Source organism: Cupressus sempervirens, chromosome 11, assembly GCF_028749045.1.
Source record: "Cupressus sempervirens isolate cs-2001-9-10 chromosome 11, ASM2874904v1, whole genome shotgun sequence".
NCBI lineage: Eukaryota > Viridiplantae > Streptophyta > Pinopsida > Cupressales > Cupressaceae > Cupressus > Cupressus sempervirens.
This window is the reverse complement of record NC_143128.1, coordinates 109,146,918-109,157,223: the sequence shown is the minus strand read 5'-3', so window position 1 is coordinate 109,157,223 and position 10,306 is coordinate 109,146,918. Positions and strand designations below refer to the sequence as shown.

The 10,306-nt window shown below is 35.1% G+C and overlaps 1 pseudogene; it reads right to left on the bottom strand.

The window, feature by feature from the left end:
* Window positions 1-279: 279 nt before the first annotated feature.
* Window positions 280-8,270, bottom strand: LOC149528456 (uncharacterized; annotated as a pseudogene).
* Between the last annotated feature and the right edge of the window lie 2,036 nt (window positions 8,271-10,306).

Here is a 10,306-nt window from a genome sequence, read left to right as displayed (position 1 = left end):
CTACTCTATACATTAGTTCCTTGATTCAAAAAGGTGATGTAGTCTGTATAGGCAATGATTATAAATGTCTACATGTGATTTTCGTGATGTTAAATGTTATATTTTGATCTGATATCTTTTAAGTTACAAATTGACATATAATGGAAAGAACAAGCTTCTCAAGTCATGGAACAATGGTATCCTTTTGAACTTTTTACCAATTGCCAAAAGGTGAGTTGAACGCCATAGAAAACAGAAGGCCCTTCTTTGAAATGATTCCATATATTATAATGTCTAAGAAATACACACGACAGAGTTTTTAGAATAAAAACCCCTTCATAATCTCCTATTGTAGAAGAAAGAAAACAAAAAGTTCAAAGTCACCTCAACCCCTTTATAAACCTTCGCTCTCCAACTCTTTATCACCAAAAACAATAACAGTAACCCAGCAAAAGCCACTCCATGTGTAAACCCCTGTCCAATCCCATACCATAGTTTGTGCTTTTCCTTCTCATTATTGTCATCAGCATCATCAGTAACAGAAGCAAGAGGAGGAAATTGTGACCAAGAACAGTTCTTCACAAGTGGACACCCCCATAAATTTGGATTTCCTAAATAAGATGACTGTCCAAATGTCACCATCTGTCATCCTTGTGGTATGCTTCCAGAGAGGTTGTTGTTGGACAAATTTAAAGATCCCAAATAGCATAGAGATTCAAGCTCCAAAGGGATATTTTCAGAAATTATGTTTGAAGAAAGGTCCAACAGTACTAGCTGACTTATTTCCCCCAAAGTAATTGGTATAGTCCCACTGAAATTGTTCTTGGACAGATTGAGAAACTGCAAACCTTTAAGCTTGCCAAAATCAGAAGGAAACTCTCCCTTCAAATGGTTGTTTGAGAGATCTATACCCTTGACATCCATATTAAATTTATCATATCTAAAAATGGGGACGGTTTCATTGAAAACACTGGCATCTTCTGACATTAAGGTCATTGCTTCTTATTGAAAATTAAAACTATCAAGTAACATGGTGATAGCAGATAACAAAATTATTTCATTAATCTGACTGCACACAGAAATCCAATTACATAGTTTCTATAAATAGAAGATTCCAGCTACAAAAGCAGTTGGGGAAAATTCTAGGCTTTTGACAAGTGGATGGCTGCATGAGCTGTAAGACTTAGTCCACAAGGAGATGTGGATTTTATAGAGTTGTATGACCTATTCTGGAGGACAGCATCCATATCCGTTTAACAAGAAAATCTGTAGCAATTATAATAGAAGCTGATGTGGATTTGACTGGCATGGGTTTTTGACTTTTCTAACACTTCTAAGTATAGGATGTTGTTCGGAATAAACCCTGATAACTGATTTGATGAAAGGTCCAGCATCTGAAGGTGTTTCAGTTGGCCGATTTCTGAAGGAATACTGCCTCTGAAATAATTATCCTTCACGATCAGCACTTGCAGGGCTGAAAGATTCCCAATTGTCTTTGGAATTGGACCTTCAAATGAGTTATACCCAATATCAAGTATTTGCATATATGTACTCGCTGTTATTGGAGGAAAAGGCCCACTTAGCTTATTGTTCTTAATTATGAAGGACTCCAGGGATAACTTACCAAACTCATTGGGTATGCCTCCCTCGAAACTATTATCCCCCAAATTTAGAACTGCAAGTGCCTCACAATTGGTCATGCCAGGAGGAATAATCCCATTCAAATTATTGTTTTCCAGATTTAATTCTTGTAGCCAAGACATATTGCAGAAGGTTGGATGAATATTGCCAATCAGTGAATTGTCATTGAGCATTAGTATTTCTAGAACGGTCGGCAAGAAAAGTGGCATATATCCACTCAGTGCATTTCGAGACAGATCCAACTCAGATATTTTCATTGAAATATTGTCAGGAAGGTGGCCTCGGAGATGATTTCCAGAGATCTAGGGATAACTTGTAAGAACTGATATTCCATAGCCAATAAGGAATTTCACCAGTAAGATTATTGTCAACCAATTCCAAGTTATAAAGTGAGTGTTGAGTTGATAGCCATAGTGGAATACCTCCATCAATCTTACATCTTGCTAGGGTTAAGTACTTTAGCTGGAAGGGCGGAATCCATTTTGTGCTGATATTTATAACACAACTAGATAGAGACAGGTATCCTAATTCGGTTTGGTTGTAAAAAGTATCTTCTGAAATCTCTAGATGATGGTTTAGTGAGAGGGTAAAGATTTCCAGCTTAGAGGATGACAATGTTGAGGAAGGAATACTTTCATTAAATGCATTGTTTTCTGCACTGAGGATATACAGAGATGAGAGCTGAGCAAATGAGGATGGAACAGTCCCACTTAATTGATTGGATGAAACGCTCAATTGCTCAAGTAAGGAAAGATTTCCCAAGGAACTGAAGATTGATGCTGAGATCTTCACTTCAAACTCCAGCTCCACTGCTCCATTTCCACCATTCTATAAATAATTTTTAGAATACTTCAGTTTAGGAGTAGTTTAAACAAGAAGCATGCTGTACATATGGCATGCATTAGATGATATTTTTGGATGCATTTTTGTCTAGTCTTAGTTACTTCTTCTCCCATCCTTAATCATAGGCATGGAATAATGCTAAAACTACTGTCAGAACTCCTGATCTATATTTTGATCTATGTGTTAGGGATTAGTTTTAACAATTTTTATTTGAATAAATGTATTGGCTGAATAGCAATTTGTAGTTGGAATAATATATCAATTTTTTTTCTCTGCAGTAAAACAGAGCCTTCCTTGTTTTGAATATTATCATTTTTTTTTATTGTGTTGCTGCTGTTGTTTGAATTTTACATTTGGTATCAGAGCTGAAGGTGTTTGGAAGACAGCAGCATGGCTCACAATTTGCAAATCCCAGAGTTTGATGGAGTTGATTACTAATATTGGTCAATCAACATGAAGACTTTTTTGATTGGGAAAGATTTTTGGGAGATCGTTGAATCTAGATATGAAAAGCCTGCAGATTGGAATACTCTCCAACCTAATGACAGGACATTGAAGAAAGAAGCTGAGAAGAAGAATGCAATGGCATTGTTTCACATTCAGATGGCTCTTGATAAGAGCTTGTTTCCTCGAATTGCTGATGCACAAACAGCCAAAGAGGCCTGGAAGACTCTAAAAGATGCTTACCATGGCAATGATCAGATCAAGGTTGTGAAGCTACAAACCTTGAAAAGAGAATATGAGAACTTGAAGATGAAGGAGACAGAGAGTGTGGGAGATTTCTGTGTGAGAGTGAAAGATGTGACTCATAAAATGGCCACTTCAGGTGAATCTATTGCTCAAGAGAAAATAATACAAAAGGTATTGAGATCTCTAACCCCAAGATGGAATATTGTAGTAATTGCCATAGAAGAAAGCAAAAATTTAGCTACCATGGAGTATGATGAATTGGTTGGATCTCTTATATCACATGAGGATAGAATAAGGGACACATCTATCAGTGTTAATGAGAAGGCTTTTGCTTCCCAATTGCAAATTTCAAAGAACGATGGTGCTAGCAGCAGTAGTAACAACAACAAAGGCTCGGGAAGGGGCCAAAATCAGAATTTTTCAAGAGGATCTAGAGGAAGAGGAGGTGCTCAAGGAGGCAGAGGTAGAGGCAGATTTGATAAAAGGAACATCCAATGCTATCATTGCAATAAGTATGGACATTTTGAGAGAGAGTGTAGACTGAAATCAGGTAACAATAGTGCAAATTATGCCCAACAAGATGAGGATCCTTCCTCGGGTAATTTATTTTTGTGTTATGGGAAAGGTGAAAGTACTGTGAATGATGTTTGGTATTTGGATTTTGGATGTTCTAACCATATGTCTGGCAACAGAGAAATATTTTCAAAGCTTGATGATAGTTACAGATCCAATATTACCCTTGGTAATAACAATACTGTGGATGTTGCGGCCAAAGGAGCCATGGATGTTCAGACAAAGGAAGGTATGAAAAGTGTTCAAGATATTTATTATACTCCCAAGTTAAAGCATAATTTATTGAGTGTTGGGCAGCTATGTGAGAAGAATTGTAGAGTGGTATTTGAGAACATGCACTGTACTATCTATGATAAGAATCAAAAAAATAAAGTGATTACAATTGTTCCTATGACACAGAATAGGATGTTTCCTTTGAAGTTTGGTCAAAATGATAATCAGCTTGTCAATATGGCTTATGAGGATAAAAGTTGGTTGTGGCATCTCAGGTATGGCCATTTAAATTTCAGTAGTTTGAAGAATCTAACATCAAATGCATTAGTTCTTGGATTGCCTAAGGTTGAAGAGCATAAACAGATTTGTGAAGGGTGTGCAAAAGGGAAACATTCAAGGGAATCATTTCCAAAAGGCAATGCATGGCGGACCCAATACCCACTTCAACTTATTCATTCAGATATTTGTGGTCCAATGCAAACACAAAGTTTGGGTAAGTCGTCATATTTCATTACTTTTATTGATGATTACTCACGCATGTGTTGGGTATATGTTTTGAAGACTAAAGATGAAGCCTTTGATACATTCAAGAAGTTTAAAGCTCGTGTAAAGAATGAGAAAGGGAACACAATAAGATGTTTGAGAACAGATCGAGGAGGAGAATTTTGCTCAAACAATTTTCAGAATTTTTGTGAGATGAATGGCATCAAACGACAACTCACAACTGCATACACACCCCAACAGAATGGAGTGGCTGAAAGGAAGAATCGTACAGTGGTAGAAATGGCAAGGAGCATGTTACAAACCAAAGGTTTGAACAATTCTTATTGGGCTGATTCAGTTGCTACAGCCATATATATTCTCAACAGGAGTCCTACAAGTGCCCTCCACAAGATGACTCCATATGAAGCATGGTATGAGAAAAAGCCTAATGTAAATCATTTTAAAGTTTTTGGTTGTTTGGCTTATGTTCACATCCCTAATCAGAATAGGCAAAAGCTAGATGCTAAAAGTGAATCATGTATTTTTGTGGGCTATAGTGAGGAAAGCAAAGCTTATAGATTATTCAATCCTATTACTAGTAAGATTGTTGTTTCAAGAGATGTGATTTTTGATGAAGGGGAAGTTTATGGTCATCAAAAACAACATGTTGGAAAGCCAAAATCAGTTTTGGATGATGATGATATTGCTGATAATGATAATGAGCAGCCAGCTAATGGTTCTATTTCAAGATCACCAAGCCCACTAAAAAACCCCTCACGAATACCAAGAGCAAGTCCATCCTCTAGTCCTCCAAGGAAGGTAAGAAGATTGAGTGATATTTATAAGAGGTGTCAAAATCAAGCACATGAAGAAGATCCAATAGGTGAGACAGTAAATTTTGCATTACTTGCTAAAGCTGATTTTGAGCCATCATGTTTTGAAGATGCATGTGCTAATGAGGTTTGGATGCAAGCAATGAATGAAGAGATGGATTCCATTGATAGGAATGAAACATGGGAGCTTGTAGATCTTCCACATAAGAAGAAGAAGATTGGCACAAAATGGGTCTATAATATCAAGTATAATAGTGATGGGAGTGTTGAAAGACACAAGGCAAGATTGGTTGCTAAAGGTTTCACTCAAAGGTATGGCATTGATTATGAAGAAACTTTTGCACCAGTAGCAAGACAAGAAACTATTAGGATGCTAATCTCTTTTGCAGCTCAAAAGAAATGGAGTATTCATCACATGGATGTGAAAAGTGCTTTCTTGAATGGGTACTTAGAAGAAGAGGTATATGTGGGACAGCCACAAGGTTTTGAGATTCAAGGCAAATAAGATTATGTTTACAAGTTGAAGAAGGCTTTGTATGGCCTCAAGCAAGCACCACGTGCATAGTATGCAAGAATTGATGGATATTTTCAGCAGAATGGCTTTCAAAGAAGTAAGAGTGAACCTACCCTTTACTATAAACAAGAAGGTAATGATATTCTCATTGTGAGTTTGTATGTTGATGATTTGTTATATATGGGTAGTAGTTCAAAGATGAAAGATGAATTTAAAGTTGCTATGATGAATGAGTTTGAGATGAAAGATTTAGGTCTCATGAAGTACTTTCTTGGCATGGAGGTTTATCAAGGTAAAGATGAAATTTTTATTTATCAAGAAAAGTATGCAAAAGATATGTTGGAAAAATTTGATATGGCTGATTGTAAACCTCTTTCCACTCCAATTGCTCATGGAGTTACATTATGTAGAGATGATGGTGCTAAAATTGTTGATGAGACATTATACAGAAGCATTGTGGGGAGTTTGATGTTTTTAACTCACACAAGGCCTGATATTGCTTATTCAGTTTCATTGGTTTCAAGGTATATGACAAATCCATCAGAGGAACATATGAAGGCAGCCAAGAGAATTTTGAGGTATGTGAAAAGCACGGTAGATTTTGGCATTCACTATTCTTCTAATAAGTTTGAGCTTGTTAGCTTTAGTGATTCAGATTGGGGAGGTTGTTTGGATGACTGAAAATCTACATCTGGTAATTGTTTTTCTTTGGGTTCTGGTTTAATTACATGGAGTTCAAAGAAGCAAAGTATGGTTGCTCTCTCTTCTACAGAAGCGGAATATGTTGCGGTCACTTCAGCTGGCACACAAGCTTTATGGCTTAGAAAGCTTCTTGAAGAAATTGGAGAGATACAGGTTCAGCCTACTGTGATTTTTTGTGACAACATAAGTGCCATTAAATTGGCCAAGAATTCGGTTCATCACAGCAGGACCAAACACTTTGATCTTAAACAACATTTTATTAGAGATTTGGTACAAAATAAAGCGGTTGAGTTGAAGTACATCAGCACAAACGAGCAAATTGCAGACATCTTCACAAAGACAGTTACAAAAGATCAGTTTTTGGTACTCAGAGATCAGATTGTGAGTCCTCTCAGCATCAAGGGGGAGTATGAAGATTGATGCTGAGATCTTCACTTCAAACTCCAGCTCCACTGCTCCATTTCCACCATTCTATAAATAATTTTTAGAATACTTCAATTTAGGAGTAGTTTAAACAAGAAGCATGCTACATATGGCATGCATTAGATGATATTTTTGGATGCATTTTTGTCTAGTCTTAGTTACTTCTTCTCCCATCTTTAATCATAGGCATGGAATAATGGTAAAACTACTGTCAGAACTCCTGATCTATATTTTGATCTATGTGTTAGGGATTAGTTTTAACAATTTTTATTTGAATTAATGTATTGGCTGAATAGCAATTTGTAGTTGGAATAATATATCAGTTTTTTTTCTCTGCAGTAAAACAGAGCCTTCCTTGTTTTGAATATTATCATTTTTTTTTATTGTGTTGCTGCTGTTGTTTGAATCCTACAGGAACATGGTATTTGACCAGTTAATTGATTACTAGAGAGATAGAGATTTGTAAGAGAGTGGAGACTAGCTAAAGAAGATGGTATGGTTCCACTAAGTCTATTCCTATCAAGCCTGAGATCTGTTAGAGAAGAAATGTTTCCTAGACATGGCGGAATGCTTCCACTCAATTGGTTATCTTTCATATCAAGATAAGTGAGACTGCTGAGAAAACAAATTGTCGGGGGTATTATCCCACTCAAACTATTGTAGCTAAAATCTAGATACTGAAGAGATGAGAGATTTCCCAAACAGGGAGGAAGAGTACCTGTAAATCCATTTTCATGGAAGTTCAAGACGGTTAGAAAGCGGAGGTCGCATAAACTATCAGATATTATGCCTTCCTTGATGACCAGATAACTGAAGTGAATTTCCAGTACGTGGTTTAATTGCTGATCACAAGATATGGAAGCCCATTTGCAACAGTCTGTTCCATTCACCCATGAACTCAGACTACCACGACGATTTAAGGATGTACCATGGTCATTTAAGGAGGCTTTGAAGGAAAGAAGAGCCATAGATTCATGATCAGGGCATCTACAGACGCATAGACTGACGTTTGTGAAGAAATCAATAAAAATAGCAATGACAACGATGACCCTTGGTAGAAAAGATGGAGGAGCTAATGCCATTGAATGAATATGGTAATATTGCGAGGAACAGGGCACCCTGTTTATGTAATGATAGCTTAAATTTCTGCCCGGAACATTTCAAAAATTCTGACAAAACAAATGACTGACGAATGAGTCAAATGGCTGTTTATTAATAAAAGAAGCTTGACTTACTAAGAATATTCAAGCTTTATATTCATGTTTATTCGAATAGGTAGTAGGTAACGATAAGGTTGGGTCAAACAAGAAAGCTCCAGAGCTTTATTAGTTTTGACCATGCTGCAACCACTGAATGCATTCTTGCGAATAGTTGTTTCACCGGAACAGCAAATGTATTTCTACAGCAATTCTACAAAGTTGACAATCTAATTGCTTTTAGATGTGATTGCGTGTGAGTTATTTTTATCAATGCTTAATATATTTTATGATCCACCAGTGAGATACAAGAGAGAGCAAGAGGTGAAAAATGAGTTGTTGCCAACCTTCAAATCAAATAAGAGGAAGAAGAGGAAGGGATGTTGAAACAAGCCAAAGAAAAAATATCTACTCAAGTATGAAACATTAAAATCTGAACATAGAAAGTCAAGAGCTAATGAAAAATGATTAAAAAATTGGGACACAAAGATTCGCGTAGGTAGAGATTAGAAGAGAAAAAAATACTAAAAAAATTAGAAGGAAAGCAAGGAATAGAGGAAAGAACAAATAAAAAAGACACCCTCAACAAAAGGATAAAAACATAAATGAAAAATAAATAAATTTAAGAATGATTTTACTAAGGGGAATGTGAATTGTACTTCATTGGAACTATATAGGCATAGATGATTCTATTTGTTAATTCAGCTGTAATGAACTTCTTGTCCATCTTGTTGTAACTATAGAATAGATTGGTGAACCTAAATGATGGATATATCTAATGTTGTATATTGGTTTGTAAGCATGTGTTTGTAAGTGCACCTTTTGTTCTCCATGTTATGCTCTTAATCAGTCATTAATTTTAGTAGAGTACATCATCTTGTGGGTTATACCCCCATCAGGGTTTCCGCTAATGGGTTTCCTTGAGAACAAATCTTATGGTCATGTTTTATGTGTTGTGGATCTTGCATTTACTTTTTATCTTTCAAATCTTTATTCTATTTGAGAGGTTTTGATTAATAATTGACATAACTAATTCAACCTCATCGTTCTTATTTCTTTTTATTGCCTAACAATTGGTATCAGAGATACATCTTGTGTATATGATTAACCATTTGAAGGGGATCTAGCATGTAAAGTTTGAGGAAAGAGAGTCTAAACTTTGATAGTACTAATCACGTGATATGAAAGTATTGGATGGATAATTTAATTAATATGCATTATAGTTGAATATTAGAAAATTACAACAGAAAGAACTATGATAAACTAACTGAATTTTCTAAAGCTACTAAAGATGAAAAGAATAAATTCAAAGAGAACATACTGGCTAGTGAAACAATTACTAGTTCCTTATTTGATACAAAGTATGCACACTTTTATGGATCAAAGAAAATATATGAGGTATATACTACATTGGAAACTACTTATTAAGGTGATGATTATATTAAGAAAGATAAGTTGTAGGGATCAGAAGGAAATTATGAAGACTTGAGGATGAGTGAAAATGAGACTATTACAATGATTTGTTTCTCCAAATGGTAACAATAATATTAATGATGTTCTATATTTTGAAGGTTTAATACATAACTTGATGAGTGTTGAAAAACTATTGGCTAAAGATTACAAGTTGAAATTCATTTTTTTTGGTTTCTAAAATTTATGATAGTTGGTTATCACATAGAAGATTTTGTCATGTGAATTTTGATAATATGACAATGTTATTTTTCTAAAGTGCCACAATTGTATTAACACTACCATTGTATTTGGTGTGTGTTTTCCAAATGACAACAACTTCTTATTTAAATGAGGATAAGCCATGAACCTACATGTCCCTTCATGAGACATGTCTATTCATTAATTACATAATTATTCTAATAAAAATTTAATCAGCTAATAATAATAATAATAACTTACATCTCATATATGATGAACACATATATATAAATTGTGTCTCATATATATATATATATATATATATATATATATATATATATAGGTTTATCCTACTGAAACTAACGAAAATCAACAATCTCTAATAGCTAGGGAGGATAAACAAACATATTACCTCAAAGTAATATCAAGACAACTTGATCAAAATATATTTATCATTTTGATATCACAAGTACTGGCCTTTAGAATATACGATAGTCATCGAATACTCTGAGTAATGGTCTCCAGAGTATCAACACTTTTTACTCACCATGTACTAAAGAAGGTAA